This window comes from Schistocerca piceifrons, chromosome 2 (assembly GCF_021461385.2).
Source record: "Schistocerca piceifrons isolate TAMUIC-IGC-003096 chromosome 2, iqSchPice1.1, whole genome shotgun sequence".
NCBI classification, from domain to species: Eukaryota; Metazoa; Arthropoda; class Insecta; order Orthoptera; family Acrididae; genus Schistocerca; species Schistocerca piceifrons.
The window spans coordinates 562,566,632-562,584,899 of NC_060139.1; positions in this window are offsets into that span (position 1 = coordinate 562,566,632).

The following is an 18,268-nucleotide window of genomic DNA, read 5'->3' on the forward strand; positions in this document are numbered from 1 at the left end:
AAACTTAGAATAATACCAGCTGAATTCAAACTGTTCACAGATGGCTTACCATTCCATATTGTCATAGTGCAAATATAGATGCAAAAAATGTGTATCTCCACTTTACTATCAGCTTGTCAGACTATGCTTAGCAAATTCAAAGTACTTTTCTTCACACAACACGAATCGTAGATCATCAATATTCTTTAAAATTCTGTGGTAAGAAGATTGACAGTAAGAGATACATTAACTGATATACAGATTAATTGAAGAGTGTGGAACAGTGCTGAAAGTTGAAGTAAGAAAATGCACTACAACAGATGGGGCATCTATACTCGTCACTGCATATGTTTACCAAAGTATAGTAAACCTCTTAGGGTATTATTCTTTGTTCACTTTGATGCTCGATACAAGATGATGATATTGTGATTTATGTGTGCATATGGTTTCAAGTTCCACAGTATAAGGATGTGCGATTTGCCGAATGTTGAAAGGACCTTCATACACCAAGAAAAACTTGATGCTTAAAGGCTTTCCTTTATGAGATAAGCGGTGCGATTTGGGCAACACTTTCTGATCCATCTGTAAACTCTTGATGTTCACTAGTGGATTCTGTAGCTTCTTCCTTTTCTCTGCAGCTTTCTTGTGTTTTGCAATGCTAAATTAATTATTTCACATTGTATTAAACGTCATTGTCTTAGAAAGGCTACTAATTGCTTTGTACGATCTGGTGGAGATTTATTCTTTAATACAAGGAGTGGAATTAAAGTTGTAGAATCATTCAATAGTTCGTTAATGATATTTTCAAAATCAGGTGGATGTGAATTCTAATTTCTGTATTGATGATAGCAGTACAATCTGCAAAGTTTACCTAATTCTTTGATAATGCGTTCTGAGGGGTTACAAGATGGCATAAAACGAGATATAAATATGGGTCTAATTCTTCTACATCTCAAAGTTTTTAGCCATATGTTAGAACGGGATTGTGGGCCATTATCAGAAACTGCTTTGTCAACATCACCTACTTCATTCAGAAAATTCCTTACAAATCATATAGAAACAGATTATGCAATAGCTTTCTGTAAAGGCATGAATGACACAAATTTAGAAGTAAGCTCAACAACTACAAAAACAAATGAATGACCATGTTTAGATATCGCAACAGAACCGAAAATGTCAACAGCAGCCAACTTTCTTAATTTTACAGCAAAGATGGGCAATAGTGCTAGTCTATGCATAACGGTAGATAGTTTTGCCTTTTGGCACAGTTTGCATTTTGTGAAGACACTACAAATTCACTTCTCCATATTGTTGAAATAACATGTGTCCTGTAATTTATGAAAATATTTCTTTGCGTCAAAGTGTGCATAACTCAGATGTGTGTACCAAATAAGTTTGTTGATGAATTCGCCTGGGATGCACAGTAATCAAATAGGACTGTTACATCTGAATAAAATGTTGTTACATACAAAGTAAAACTGTCTTGTCGCAGTATTTGATTAGTTTTGTCATTTCTCCTTTCTCCCTTTCCTGATTGGGTCTTTCTACTGTTCATGAGCACTTTCACATACGGAGGATGAATCAAAGTTTTCAGAGGCTACTTTTTGCATATATAACAAACAAAAATTATTTTCTTTGTAGTCTTCTTCATTACTCTGGACTAAACCAACACATGTACATGAAAGTGCATCAGCAATAATATTTTCTGAGCCTGGATTGTAAATCACAGTGAAACCGAATTCCTGGAGAAACAAAGCCCAACGTTTCAAGCGATCATGATTCAGTTTAGCTGTCATAAGGTACTGAAGTGCCCAATGATCAGTATATACTTTAGTGTGTTTGCCTTGTAGAAAGTAAAGAAATTTATCAATTGCCCAATCTATGGCTAACGCTCTGAGCTCAATGATGGAATACTTACATTTGGCTTTGGTTATGACTGGACTGGCAAAAGCTATGTTTTTCTGTATAATTCCATTTTCTATAATTTCTTGAAACAAGTGTACACCAAGGCCAGATTTCGCACTATCTGTCGAAAGGCAAAAATTAAGAGATTAATCACGATGTGATAATATGGGAGCATTAAGCAATGCATTTTTCAGATCATGATATTCGGGCTGAGGGTCATCATTACAGTCTCAAACTGTATTCTTACCAGTGAGTTGACATAGTCTAGGTGTAGATAAGCTCTCTAAGCTGATGAAACGTCGATAAAAATTAACAAGAGCTAAAAATCCTCTAAGTTATCGTTTGTTTATAGACACTGGTTTTTCCTCAATTGTTTTCCATTTTTCTGGATGGTGTGATATACCTTTCATAGCGACAGTTTGGCCAAGAAATTTAATTTGCATTTTACCAAATTCTGATTTTTCTAAATTGACTGTAATTCCACGTTCAAGAAATGCCTGTAATACTTCGCTCAGTGCCCGGTTGTGTTCTGTCCATGAATTTTCCGCAGGCAGAATGTTGTCAACATAGGTCGTGATTCTGTCTCTCAAATGCTTATGTAAAATAGTATTCAGACCTCACATAAATGCAGTAGATGGAACTTTGAGACCAAATGGTAATTTTCGAAATTGGTAGCAGTTTCCAAAACAAAGAAAGGCTGTATATTGCCTACATTCAGGGTGTAATTCGATTTGTCAAAAACTGGATCGTAAATCAAGAGAAGACAGCATATAATGGGCTGTTATATGAACTCACAGCATGCTCTAGCATCAACCGTATTTCCTGCTTAACCATTTCTCTGTATATCAATGGAGTAAAGTAAGCTGGTACAAAAAATTATTATGTTCCTTAAACTTGAATTTGTAAAGAAAATTTGGTATAGTTCCTGTCTTGTGAGGAAGAACGTGACTGTAATACTTCTAATAATTCCTCTGTGTCTGCCCCAGTATGTACTTCATCTCTGAGTACTTTCTTTTTAATTAACTGTTCTGTGGTAACAGATTATTCAGCTTGACAATGAAATGTTGTTACGTCGTTCATGCAATTGTCAGACAAATTCAGTGAGTGTTGTGCCTCAAGCGGAAGGAGAAATGGCAAACATTTCACATCTTCATCTTCCTTTGTTAACCAACCTTGAAATTTAAGCATTATAGGTACCTGATTTACTTGTACCGTTTCTTCAGCATTGCAAAGTTTAACATAGGTTTGTTTTCATGTAGAAACTCTACACCCAAAATTGATTCTGTTGACCAAACAGGAACTATAAGAAAATTCGCAGAAAACTTGTGCCCCTGACACATGAAAACTAACAAAGTTTGATTACGCACATCTACACTCTTTCCTTGAATAACTCCCTTCAATTTGGTTCTTAATAGATGCAGAGTTGGACAAACAGATGATTGTGCACATTTATTAAACACTGTCTCACTAATCACATTAACTGGGATACCAGAATCAGGTACAGCAGAAAGTGAAACGTTTCCTATGCTAATTTTTACAATAGGTTGTCCAAGTGTATTTTTGCAGTCGTCATTTTCTTGTAAAAATGTGTCTGTGGTGTCATCACAATCTACAAATTAATATGGATTTTGTGCAGATTATCGGCAACAGCAAACGGTTCATTTGCAAGCGTGGCTGCTAGTCATATTTGTGTCAGCTAGTTTTGCCTAGAGTTGTTGTGTGGGTTGGTTGGTCTGATTCCTACAGCTGTACCATGCTCACAATATGATGCCAATTTCGCTTTGATGTGTCATCATAATTATTTCGTCTTGAGTAACTGTCATTAATGTCATTGTCCCGTGGGCTCGATGCCTTGATTTCTACAACCTGAGCTCCACATTCAGAATAAAAGTTTGATTTACTCCGTCATTACCTTTGCGACTAAAATTTTCTGCATTGCCACAATGTCTATGTTCACGCGATCCATGATCTCTGTTCCTGTGCTGATAATTCCTACAGTTACAGGAATCATTTCTCGAGCGTCTGTAATCTGTACTGTAGGGCTGTAGGGCTTGTGTCTCAAATTATGCCTGTTTTCGTCGCATCTCTCGTCATATCGTTCATGCGAATTCCATCAACGTTTTCGGTTACGCTGCTGACGGTAATTTTCCCAATACTGATTATTATTGCCTCTTTGTGTTTTATTATTATTGTCAAATTAAAGTTCTTGGAAAAGGGCTTGAAAAGATTTCAAGTCATCGTTACAACGTCCTGCCAAAAACTATATGGCGTAATCTGATAGGTAATTTAGTGAGGCAAATGCAGATTAATTCCGACAAACTGTACAGTTTGGTTAAATACAAGGGCCGTGCAGTAAGCAACGCCCCACATTTTTCTTAAAAAAAGGTCGTTAATATACATAGACAAATATCCTTGTTGGTGTTTCACATCTGATGTTTGTCCCGTGCGCCAGTGAAGTTTCGAACCGTTCTGAAAAATGGCAGAGCCGTAGTATAGCGTCAAAATGCTCGACCCGTCCTGCTCCAGACATGTTGAATCCTGTGGATGCCATTATTCGTGCCGACCGGTGCATCACAACACGACAATTGGCTCTACAGTTGTCGGTCAGCATTCTAAGTGTGTCTGCAATGATCGAGATTCTCGGATATTCAAAGAGGCGCTCACGATGAGTTCCACAAATTCTCGCAGCAGGCCACAAGATGCTAAGAAAGGCCATTTCATCTAAACAGTTTGAGTGGTTTGAGACCGACGGAGAGGCCTTTCTGTCACGGATCGTTACGAGGGACGAAACCTGGGTACACCACTTTGCGCCAGAAACAAAAAGGCAATCCATGGAGTGGTGTCATCCTCATTCACTGCAAAAGAAGAAATTCAGGACAACCCAATCTGCCGGAAATGTCATGGTGACAGTCTTGTGGGATTGTGATGGCGTCATTCTCGCGAATGTGGTGCCAAGAGGGTCAACCATCAATTTAGAGGCATACGTGAAGACTCTGAATAAGCTCAAGAACCGTTTGCGACGTGTTCGATCGGACAAGAATACAGCAGAAATGTTGCTCCAACACGATAATGCACGCCCACACACGAGTCTGAGAACCTGGGAACACATCTCCAAATTGGGTTGGACACCATTGCCTCTTCCACTCTACAGTCCAGACCTGCCACCATCGGACTTCCATCTCTTTGGGCCGTTTAAAGATTCTCTACAGGGAACACACTTTGAAGATGATGAGAGTGTCAGTCATGCAATGAAAACATGGTTAAACCTACAGGACAAGAGCTTTTACAGGCAGTGGACATGGGCGAGACGTGTTGAAGTATATTGTCACCAAATTCTGACTCATAACTATAAATATGTTCTCAGAAAAAATGGGGGGTATTATTTGTTGAATGATCCTCCTATCTGTTCATGCACATCGTTTTCAAAATACTGCACAGGTGTTGAAAAATTCGACTGTTCATAATTTTGCGTCATGATAATATTTTTCACGCGATCTTGAGTTGCTTCGGACCAGTAAGCGGACAAGATGCGTCATAGAAATCACTGTACATGTGACAATCACTTGCAATCGATCTCATTCTTGCCACAGGTTCCCCTTTAAGATAACTGCAAATGAATTCCAGTTTGTGGGCAATTGGCCATGTTGGTGGTAAAGAGTAGTCAAAATGTTGTAACCACTCCCTTGGGTGAATTTCTTTACTAGCATTGCGAAAAATTTTAAATATCCTATCTGTGAGAAAATGTTTGTAATCAAAACCATTATTTTTCTGAATGAGTGAGTTTTCTCTCATACTGTAACTCGCATTGCACTCACTGTATCCTGTAAACATATCACGTTCACGAGAGAATTAATAAGCACCTCTAAAATTTGTGCATTCACTGTGATTGTCAATGTGATGATTATTGAACCTGTTGGTATCGTTATCGCGATCGATCCTTCCTTCGATATTGGCAAGCTGTTCCTGTATTTTAGGTCACGTTTTTTTTTTTGCTGATTAATCATCTACCGTCTTTAGAAAGTTGCAGAGACTGAAATTCTTTGGTATCAGTAAACGGAACTGGCTGATTATCGTCTGTCCTTTTGTCTGAATCATTGTTCATTTGCGTCACTTTCTTGGATAATTCTTCGACACGTTCTGCAGCAGTCATCAACAGATTTTGCGTCTTTGATACTCAGTATCTGCCTGGAACTGTAAAGACTCGAACTTTTGTGCCAATTCCTCTATTTGTAATTCTTGTTGTGATGTCTGTTGTCTCAACTCAACAATATCAACAGACAGTACATGATCAAGTCTGGATTAAGATTATTAATATTTGAGTTGAGTTCCTCACGAACCTGAATTTTCAGCCATTCTGACATTTCCTCGAATTTACGATTTAATTTGTCATTAATCTCATCCTGAGTCAATTTCAAGTTCTCTTCGTGTAGCTGGAAATTTTGTACTTGTTTACTACTAGATTTTTTGATATTGTCATTTATCTCATCACAAAACAATTTGAAGGTCTCTTCCTTCAAATTCCTTGACTTCATTATCCTGAGTAGAATTTTCTACATCATGCCTCTAATTTTCTGGAACTTTATTTGAAGCTACTTCTGTTGTCTTGTCCATTCCTGCCTGCACTCTATTTTTCATTGTCATTGTAGCAATCAAGAAAACAACACAAAGAGCAAAACAGATATCTTAACACGAAACAGTTAACTTCACTGTTAGAAAAATAAATACTGAACTAGCAAATTGCTGAAACAAAAAGTTTTGAATTAACATGAAGCACTGCAAAAGCAACAAAAAATTCTCTGCACCAACTACTGACCAAGTGCTATTGCATAAAATTTTGCAGATACAGTAGTAAGACGAAGCATCTCTAAATGCAAAATCATTCAACTACACGAAATCCTGGGAGGTAGATCGACAGGTGAAACGGATTCGTTATTATTTTTTAGGATTATAATTAGTTCTGCTGAAAGAGGTACTGAAACGTGTGTGACGTTCTGTCTCTGCCAGTGGATTCCGCAAACAGTAATCCTGTGAAACTCAGCTTGTTCTGTTCCTTCATGTGATCCACAGTGCAAACAGCGCTCAGGTTGATGCTGTGTTCCTTGATTTCAGTAAGGTCTTTGGCGCCATCCTGCACTACCTTTATATTGAAAAAAAAAATACGAACTTACAGAGCATCAGAGCAGGTCTGCAATTGTATTCAAACCTTTTTTGCTGACAGAACTCAACAAGTCGCTCTTAACGAAAAGAAATCGACAGATGTAAAGGTAATATCCCGAGTACCACTGGGAAGTGTGATTGAACCTTTGCTGTTCACAATATATACAAATTATCTGGTAGAGAGCGTGGGACGTTCTTTAAGGCTATTCGCAGATAATGCACTTGTTTATGCCAAAGTAGCAACGTCAGAAGATAATAAGAATTTACAGAACGACCTGCAAAGAATTGATGACCCTGAACATAAATAAATGTAACATATTGCGCATAAATAGGAAAAGAAATCCACTACTGTACAACAACACTATTGATGACAAACAACTGGAGACGGCATCTGCCATAAAATATCTAGACATAACTATCCAGAGCGACCTTAAGTGGAATGACTGTATAATACAAGTAGTGGGAAAAATAGACAGAATCAGGTTCGTCGGAAGAATCTTAAGAAAATGTAACTCATCCACGAAAGAAGTGGCTTATAAGGCACTTGTTCGCCCAATTATTAAGTATTGTTCATCTATCTGGGATCACTACTAGGTATGACTGATAGAGGAGATATAGAAGATCCAACGAAGGGCGACTCGTTTCGTCACGGGGTCGTTTAGCTGGCGAGACGGTGTTACGGAGATGCTAAACAAGCTCCACTGGCAGACGTTACAAGAGAGACGTTGTGCATTACAGAGAGATTTATTATTGAAATTTCGGGACAGCACTTTTCAGGAGGAGTCAGACAACATATTACTTTCCCCCAAATACATCTTGCATATTGACCAGGAGGAGAAAATTCGAGAAATTAAAACCAATATAAAGGCTTACCGCCAATCATTCTTCCCATACACTATTCGTTAGTGGAACATAATTGTAGGGACAGATAGTGGTACCGAAAGTACCCTCCAGCACACATAATTAGGTGGCTTGCAGAGTATGATGCAGATGTAGATAAAGAAATTCTGATCGAAAGCAAAAAGGAAACAGAAATTAATTACTCCTCCCACGAATTATAAAGAAATCGGTTCTCAACTATCTGACTGCAAGTTTTAAAATATTATCTAACGTCTCCTAACAATAGTTCCGCAATGCTCCTGTACACAACAGACAACTTACCTCATCTTGCCACTGCAACTGTGTGATCAGCAACAGGCTAAAATATTTCAATATTTCAAAAGCAATACTTCGATCCATGCAGTGTGTGATGCATAGACATAATAATTACAATAACTACTGCCATATATATATTGAATGGTTAGGAAGGGTTTGATCAACTAGCCTTGTTGTTGTTGTTGTGGTCTTCAGTCCTGAGACTGGTTTGATGCAGCTCTCCATGCTACCCTATCCTGTGCAAATTTCTTCATCTCCCTGTACCTACTGCAACCTACATCCTTCTGAGTCTGCTTAGTGTATTCATCTCTTGGTCTCCCTCTACGATTTTTACCCTCCACGCTGCCCTCCAATGCTAAATTTGTGATCCCTTGATGCCTCAGAACATGTCCTACCAACCGGTCCCTTCTTCTAGTCAAGTTGTGCCACAAACTTCTCTTCTCTCCAATCCTATTCAATACTTCCTCTTTATTAATGTGATCAACCCATCTAATCTTCAGTATTCTTCTGTAGCACCACATTTCAAAAGCTTCTATTCTCTTCTTGTTCAAACTATTTATCGTCCATGTTTCACTTCCATACAAGGCTACACTCCATACAAATACTTTCAGAAATGACTTCCTGACACTTAAATCTGTACTCGATGTTAAAAATTTCTCTTCTTCAGAAACGCTTTCGTTGCCATTGCCAGTCTACATTTTATATCCTGTCAACTTCGACCATCATCAGTTATTTTGCTCCCCAAATAGCAAAACTCCTTTACTACTTTAAGTGTCTCATTTCCTAATCTAATTCCCTCAGCATCACCTGACTTAATTCAGCTACATTCCATTATCCTCGTTTTGCTTTTGTTGATGTTCATCTTATATCCTCCTTTTGAAGACAATGTCCATTCCGTTCAACTGCCAACTAGCCTTGAACGGTAAAAAATGAAAGAAACCAATTAAAACTATATTATTTAAACACTAGCAAATTTTACATAGACTTTTAATTCTACTCCATATACACGTTTCTGGTCACAACAAAGATACGAATATTATTCTCAATGTATGCACACACAAACCTGACAAAATCTCTCCAGATCACAGGCATCCAACAACTACGTGCAGCAAAAAGGAAATTACAAAAGAAGTCCGCAATTAATACCTAAGTCTCCTCTGGCGCTACTTGCACGATCATGGCAGGCTGCGACCTCCTGTGTAGCGCATCTTATCTCCAACGCAGACTGTGTCCAACCACTTTCAACTGCTCTCAACAACTGTTTGCTCTCTACTAATTGTGATATCTCAGACTCGGAGTTTCTGTATGTACATCACAGCAGAGTCACTGGTCAACTTTCAAGACAAATAGAAATAAAACTATTTTTCCCTCAACATATGTGGCGAACAGCAACACAAACAACATCTACCGACCTGTCAAATTTTCCATCAACCAAAATTTTTGTCAAACACGTCAAACACGTTCCATATTTGACAAACACTTTCAACAGTGTGGTACACAGTCAAATATGTGGCAGATATTGTAAAATCTGACAAACTATTTGATCTTGTACCTGGGCCTTTAGAATCGTAATATGGCAGCAAGTACTAAGTGTTGGCTTCAGTGACACCAATGATACCAGTGACGTATCTACAATATTTTATTTTTGAATGGGGGTATGCCTTTCATTTTACAACAGCCAAACTGAAAATTGATTTTATTGATCCATCACAGTTTAATGTACAATATTATAAAAATAAAGTGTATTATTGGTTTAGATTTGTTTGGTTCAAAGGCAAATGATTTTACGAAAACGAATTATGAGATTATGAAGTATAAATAATTTTAATAATACAGTCCACTTGCTAAGAAAATTTTCTGTGCTGGTTCTATTAATTGTCTTTTTTTATAGTCTAGTCTCTTGTTAATTTACTCTGCAATGTATAAAATCTGTTTTTTCAACACTTTAATACACATAAATAAAACAAATGTTTAAGCCATTTACCAGAAATTTAAAGTGCAAAAGGAAGACAGAGGTCACTTTATTTTGCTACATCACTTGTTATAGTTTGGAAATCAATCCTGTTTTCCACAATCCCTCGCTAGTTGTATTCCTTAGATTTGTCTTGATTCTCTTAATAGTGGAGAAACTGCGCCCATTCGTTCCCACTGCAAAGACTGTAGAAACAGAAACACATTAGGATAGATCTGACAGTCGCCGACAGACATAGCTTCCATTGTTTTCTGAGGCAACTGCTCCAGTCGACTTAAACGTTGATGAAAGAATTTCAACTCAACCTTCGCCGTTGCTAAACCTGCAACTAATAGATCTAAAGCATAAAGTAAATGAAGATCTGTAGCTCCATCAGTAATATCTATGTCTTCAGTTTTTCATGGTAGGAGACAATTAAAGATGTTAAAAAGTTAACAATATTCTAAGGATCGATCCAGCAGTGAACTAAGGAAGGCATCCAGAAAGGGTATGAACACAGACTATTTGTAGTAACCCCCAACATCATCACTTCTCTCCTATTTGAACGCTGTGCTTGCTTGGTAGAGATGCATAGTTGCTTGATTTCAGCTCTATTGGCCGAAGCTAATTCCTTGGCTTCTAGGAGAAGGTGGCTGAAGGTGTCCTCAACATTTTCTCTCATTGCTAGCAGTTCCCTTTTAAGATTTCTGCCATGTTGATTAACTCTGCAAAATCTGTATCTTGGTGCTGAAGCTGTCGACAGATTGACTCACCCAGCACAAACAGTTCAGGAAGTATGACTGAGCAGACCACAAAAACTCTCTTGGTAATGGCTGCTAACATCATGGGATGTGATCTTGTTGTCAATTCTTGAATCTTCCCCAGAGCAGAAACAATACGAAGTCTTGTGCTGTAAAGACGCTCAATCTATCTAGTAAGTGTGGCACATTCAGAACTCCTGACTTGAACATCAGTTAATGATTCAAGAGCATCATTTAATATTTGCCTACGTTTTCCAGTGTTCTTAGTGAATTTCTATTAAGAAGAATATTGCACATGTCAGTGAGTAACAAATTAAAATTATGACCTGTGCAATTAGAATATACAACTGAAACAGAGATATGGGAAAATATAATGGGCGCTAAGAGAGAGTTGTATGAATGCATGCACCCCATGGGCTTTCCCGACAAATTTGTAGGTTTCGTTGGGCACAAAAACGGTTTGGAAATGTAGCTTGATGTTGTCACCAACTTATTCGTTATTTATGAGCAAAAAGGACACGTCAATAACAAATATTTCTATGTTTTAAATTATAGAGTCAGCTAATCTTTTGCCTCTCACATCAAACACTGGGACAAATTTCAGGAAATCTTCACGAATCTTGAGATCTAGGGAAATATAATGGGCACAAAGAGAGAGTTACTGTATTCCTGCAATGTCAGCACATGAGAACCAGTAGCCGTTGGCTGCACAATCCTTCCCAGGAGTTGGTTATTGATGCTACAGATGATCTAATTTTCAATCCGGGCACTGATGTACTTGTCACGTTTAACTGCTCCTTCCAAACTTGTTCACAGGTTTTCGCTACTTTTCGCGCAATATTTTAGAAAGGCGTGGAAGTTACACATGTTCTTGTCGTCTTGTTTGACAGCTTTAATAGGTTCAAAGTCTTGTCTCCCCTTAATGTAGTCTCCTTACGTCCAAAGAGAAGCACTGCCTCAAAGATAGGCGCTATGCGTTTTCCATTTTTTTCCATCTGCTTCATCAAGCCTTAGTCCAGACAATGCTTTTTATCTTTTTCCATGTTCAGAATGATGTGAACAAAACTGTTATCCTCGATTACTGCAGCCTTATGAAAGAATTGTTCGCATGGATGTTGAAATATTCAAGAGCATGCTTCCACTTCGAAAAGTTGGAGGTTACCAGGGCTCAAACACTTTGGCGACTACCTTTAGCCAAACTTGCCTTAGCGAAAAATGTATACTACTTGTAAAAGGCACAGTCCTCGTTGGGAGAGTATACTAGCCAAAAATATTTCTCCTGCCACTTAGGTTCAACTTACGATATTGGCCACTTTTGGAAAGTGATGGGAAATTTGTAGGTTGCATTGGGCACAAAAACAGTTTGGAAATGTAGCTTGATGTTGTCACTATTTCGTTATTTCAGAGCAAAAAATCTCTTATATCATAGTAGTGATGTATTGTCAGAGCCTGATATCTCCATGAAAGATGATGATGTTACTTCAGGATGCGATGAAGGTGATTTAAGAACAGTCACTTATGTAATATTAGTGATGGATTGTCAGAGCTTGATGTGCCAATGAAAGATGTTGATTTGCTTTAGAACCCGATAAAGGTGGTTCTGAATTTGCAATAACGCTTCCATTGTTGGAAAACAGCAACAGTGGAAACTGTCATGAATCATCCATTTTCCCAGCCTGAGAGGACATAGTTTCTTCTAGTCGTGGTTTGTTGGAGAAGTAGTTCAAAATGTTTCCAATTTTTGTTTTGCAATGCATTGTCTTTGCTCTCAAAATAAATACTGTGCTATACTAGCTTAAATAACATGCGTTTTCCCAACACTGTTGTATTAACAATTTAATAACTGGTAATGCAGAGAAACCTGTACAAATCAAACTAAAACATTTCCTAGTCAGCATATGCTCCAACGATGTGTCTGCCATCCCTAATGGCACACTGTTTCTCTATTCATTAACTTTCATTTACATGTTCTGTAATATGCTGAGACAGCACTCATAAACTTTGTATTTAATTCATCGTTGATGTTAAATTGATATGTGTTACTGAAAAAAAACCGAAAACATGTAATGGAGCATGTTGTTTAAATAAATAAGCGCTAATGCTTTAAAAACAATATTTACTGTTAATCAATAACAATGTACAACCACGACAATTATTGGCGATTCTCTTTTGTGAGGAAATTAGTTTGGAAACAGTCTGTTATTGGCATATTGAAGCAGCTTGCAACCTGCTTCTTCATATCCTGAAGCAGCAGTTTGTTAACCTTTGTTTCCTACCCACAGTATTATGATATTGTGTGCAGATGTGTAAGAAAAACATGTCTATAATTTCACATGTAGGAGGAGTGTGCTTAAGACTGGGAGCCCCCAGCCGTTAAATATTGCACTTAATGATACAGTATATGGTTTCTCCAGTCTAGTAATGTTTCTTTGTGGTTGGATGGTCGATACAGAAACAGTGCACAAAGCACAGTTTATTGGTTGAACTGATGTGATGGAGGGTCATATGTAAGGTGGTCATACCCAACCAATCTCTGGACAAGAAAAACCGGTTGATCAGTTGGTCAACAAGTCTGCAGACATTAAATTTGTATGTCGGTCTGTCAGGTGAAAGACCCTTAAACGAAGCCCTACATGTAAGTTGGCATGGTAGTGTGCAAGTAGGATACTGATACTTTGTGCAGATTAAAATTTTGCGCCGGGACCTCTAAATTTTGCTGGCAAGTGCTCTACCACTTCAGCTACGCAAGCACGACTCACATGCCGATGTTTCCACTTGAAAGTTGACTTATCTTGAGTAGTTTTAGTGGGGGAGGGTGGGGGAGTCAGTAATTCTGTGCCTGTGGAAGACCAATTTTAGATGGCTATATAAGAGGGGATGTAAAAGAAAATATAAACATTTATTTCAAAAATCATTACTGCCAAAGTTATTAACGTACAGGTCAAAAATTTTGCATTTGTATAGAAAAAGGGATGTATTTTAATGGAGACATATAATAACAGGCACTGGATTGATATTTTGAAAGAAATTTAAATTTTTAATTTTTTGATTGGTTTCTTATAAAAAGCTATACCTAAGATTCTTACCATGCAGTGAATTTGAAAATATTAATGATGTCCTAAGAAGGTTATGAGACCATTGAATTATAATCATTAATTTATGGTACAAATTGTGTTATTAACAGAATTTTGAATTTTGCACATCCAAAATTAATTTTTTTCTACATACAATCGTATAGAAATGAGAATGTATTGGAAGGGTCTCACATTTTTTAGTTACAATTTGCCAGCAAGATGTTTGAAAAAGCTCCTGAAAATTTCATAGCTGTAGTGCATATACTATTTGTGAATTGCCTTTTAATAATGCAAAAATTGTAAAACTGAGAAAATGGGGTTTTTCTTCTCATACCTCTGTAGCTTAAAATGCTCCATAAAGATCCGCGTCATCTTTCAGATTAGTCTTCTCTCCACTTCGAATATGCATGGCATGTATTCATAGGTAAGACAATGATGTGTCAGCTTTCTTGGCCCTGTTGTCATCGACAGTGTAAAATCCTTTTGTTGTAAACAAGTCTGGATGTATACGAGCTCTCTTCAGCATTTCAATTCTGCCATTATTTCCGTCATTGAAACACAAAACTTCATCATATACAGCTATTTTGAGTACCTCAGGTCCACAGAATGCCCTTTCTGAGCATGTAACCCAAATTCAATCACTGAGGTTTTCATTTTCATTCTGTGTCTTCCTGTGTAGAGACTTTTTCAGTAGATCTAGGTTTGTAAGAAATTTGAATGTGAGCTTGATTGCATTCATAAAAAGGGTTCTGGTAATGAGTTTTATATGCATACGTCTTGTTTCTTCTGTTATACTTACACCAACCGTCTTTCGGACATGGATTATTGTTAGCAGAGTAATTTATGGGTGGTTTCTGATTGGAACAATTTATTGATACATTAAGCAAGCTACATGAATTTACACACATAAAGCTCAATACAAGGAATAAAATAAGTCATAGCGTCCGTAGTTGCCCATAGCAACACAAAAGATATTCACACACCAGGGAGGCATAGATTATAAAATCCCACACCACCACTAGAATTATGCCTGTAAAAAAGATACACACACACACACACACACACACACACACACACACACACACACATATACATACACATGCAGAACAAAAAACTACTTTCTCAGTCCAAAATCCTGCAGTAGCAGATGATGGCGTGCCTTCGTCAGAGATTTTGTCATCATATCTGTGAAGGTATGTGCTCCACAGTAATTTGTGCTGACTTTATTTTTTCCCTTATGAAGTGGTGTCTTGCATCTATATGTTTGTTTCGACACTTATAGCCGCTAGACTTAGACAGGTCAATTGCTGCCTTGTTGTCACATAATATTTTGACAGGGTCTTTTTTGAGGTTTTGTGATATTTCATTGCGTAGCCTTTGAAGCCACAGAGCCTCCTGACATGCTGAGGTCAGAGCCATATATTCTGCATCAGTTGTAGATAGGGCCACTGTTGGCTGTTTCTTACACTGCCAAGATATCATTGCTTCTTGAGATTTAAAGAGATATCCAGTTGTTGACTTTCTGTCTTCAGAATATGCAACCCAATCTGCATCACAGTAACCTACTATTTGGTAGTCCTCTGATTTAGAAAACAAAAGTTTCATATCCTTAGTACCTTTTAGATGTCTGAAGATTCTTTTGAGTGCTTGCCAGTGCAGTATGCCTGGATTATTACAAAAACGGCTAACAATTCCTATCGGCAAGACTAGGTCTGGCCTTGTTCCTAATTGAACGTACACTAAACTACCTATTGCTTCATGATAGGGTATGTTCTGCATAGCTTCTTGCTCTTGTTCTGTTTTTGGACACATATAGTAAGTGGGCATCTGATTACTGTCCAGTGGTGTACATATTGGGTTACACTCCTTCATCTTAAATCTGTTGAGAATTTGTTCCACATGCGTCTGATCCATCCACAAATAACCTTCTTTGCGGTTCCTAGTAATTCGGATGCCTAAACAGTTTGTAATTTTACCAAGCTCTTTCAGCTTAAGTTTTTCTCTGAGTTTGTTTTTAAAAGCATCTCTGTCTTGTGAATTGTTACTAAAATTGAGCATATCGTCCACATAAACAGCAAATATTAAAATATCTGAACCTTGATTTTTATAATAGACACAAGGATCAGTTTTTGACCTTTTGAAGTTTAGATTCAATAGTGTACCATCTAATTTCAAGTCCCAGCAGCGAGTACCTTGCTTCAATCCATATACTGGCTTTTACAGTCTTTTTACACCATTATTTTTCACTGTCTTTGTAACTGGATCTGCTTCTGGAACTTTCACATAAATCTCTTCATGTAAGTCACCTTGTAAGAAATCTGTGACAACATCTAAGTGATCAATGTCAAGATCATATTTAGCAGCCATAGCAAATAAATACCTCAATGAGTTATATTTCATGAGTGGCGCAAATGTTTCATGATACTCAAGGCCTTGCTTCTAAGCACAACCATTTATCACTAGCCGTGCTCTATAGCGTACAATGAAACCTTTATATCTTTCTTTCTTTTTCTCATTTTGCTTTTAATGGCTTTTTATCTGAAGATAAATCAGCAGATTCCCAAGTGTGGTTTTCATTGTGAGATTGTAACTCTTCGTGTATTGCCTTCAGCCAGTTTTCAGCGTTGTCTGACTCTAATGTCGATGGATCGGAGTCAGTTGACAGTTTAGACTGATAAGTTATTAAGTCATGCAGTTTCTGTGGCTTTGGAATTCTCAATTACCCTCGTGTTTTCTGCAGTTGCTTATTATAATTAATTGGATCGTCGGGACTTGTTTCGTCATTGCTGCTAGTATTCATTGAACTACTACTTGATGTCAAACTCTCAGGTTCAAGTTCAATTTCTTCTAATTCAGTTGTAGTTACTTCATCTTGCTTCTTCTCTGTCAGTGGGAGAAACAGTCGACTTGGTTCCTTTGACTCAGTTCCCTCTTTACATTGTTTCGAAATATCTTCATCAAAAATCACATATCTCGTTTTTATGATTCTCTGGCAGTTAAGTTCAAAAAGTCTATATGCTTTTGAATCGTCGCAGAATCCTACCAAAATACACTCAACATTTTTTGTCCCATTTTCGTCTGTTGGCTCTTGGAATGTGAGCATATGCCTTACTTCCAAATTTTCTAAGATGCTTAAGATTCGGCTTCTTGTCCAAGCTTCCTCTTTGGTCTTGTTCTTTAGTGCATTAGTCTAGGACCTGTTAATTAAATAAACAGGAGTGGAGACTGCTTCTGCACAGAATTTATTTGGTAAATTTGTTTCAAACAGCAGGCATCTTCCATTTTCTACTATTATATGGTTATAATGCTCAGCCACTTCGTTTTGTTCTGGTGTATACGGCGCTGTAATATGATATCGGATTCCTTCCTTGCTGAAAAATGTAATCAGATTATCATTCACATATTCTGTGCCATTATCGGTGCGTAGAGTGCAGATCCTTTTTGCAGTTTGTCTTTCTACTATATTTTTGAAGTCTCGTATCAGTTGTGCTACTTGATGTTTATTTCTAGGATATATACAAATACTTTCTTGGAATAATCATCAATTAGAGTAAGGAAGTATTTGGCTCCTCCAATTGATCTAGTTTGCATTGGCCTATACAAATCTGAGTGAAGTAGCTCGAGATTTTCTGTGGCTCTTTAGCTAGATCGTAGAAAAGGAAGTCTTGTTTGTTTTCCCTCTAAGGAAATTGCACAGGGAGTATTTATTGCTCCCTTACATGAAATTCCACTAGTCAGACCATCACAAAGTGCATCCATAGCTTCAGAATACAGATGACCTAGTCTTTTATGCCACAAGTCTGCACTGTTTGCCTGCAGTACGGATTTTGCTTCAAAATTTCGGTCACATGTTTGGTCTAGTCGGTACATTCCGTTTGCTAATGACGCACTAGCAACCATATTTTTCCAATCATCGTAAATACGACAACTTTATTTGTCAAATAAAATCGAATGACCTTTTTCTACTATTTTACTAACAGACAGTAGATTTGTGCTTAGCTGAGGCATATACATAATATCCTCTACTTCGATTCCAGCTTTCTTGTTACCAGTGAGAACATACACAAATGAAGATCCTATACCTTTTACGTGTAGGCTTTCATTGTTTGCTATTAAAAACTTGCGAGCCTGTCAATCCTTCAACACTACTTTCGTTACAAGGATATTTAGACATGTGCGCTTATGCTTCTGAGTCTATGTACCATTCTGTCCGTGTATCTTTACCTGGAGCTGCTGTTGTGAGAAACGTCTGGTAGCTGGCTGTCTTGGCCGACGTTTTTTCGTCA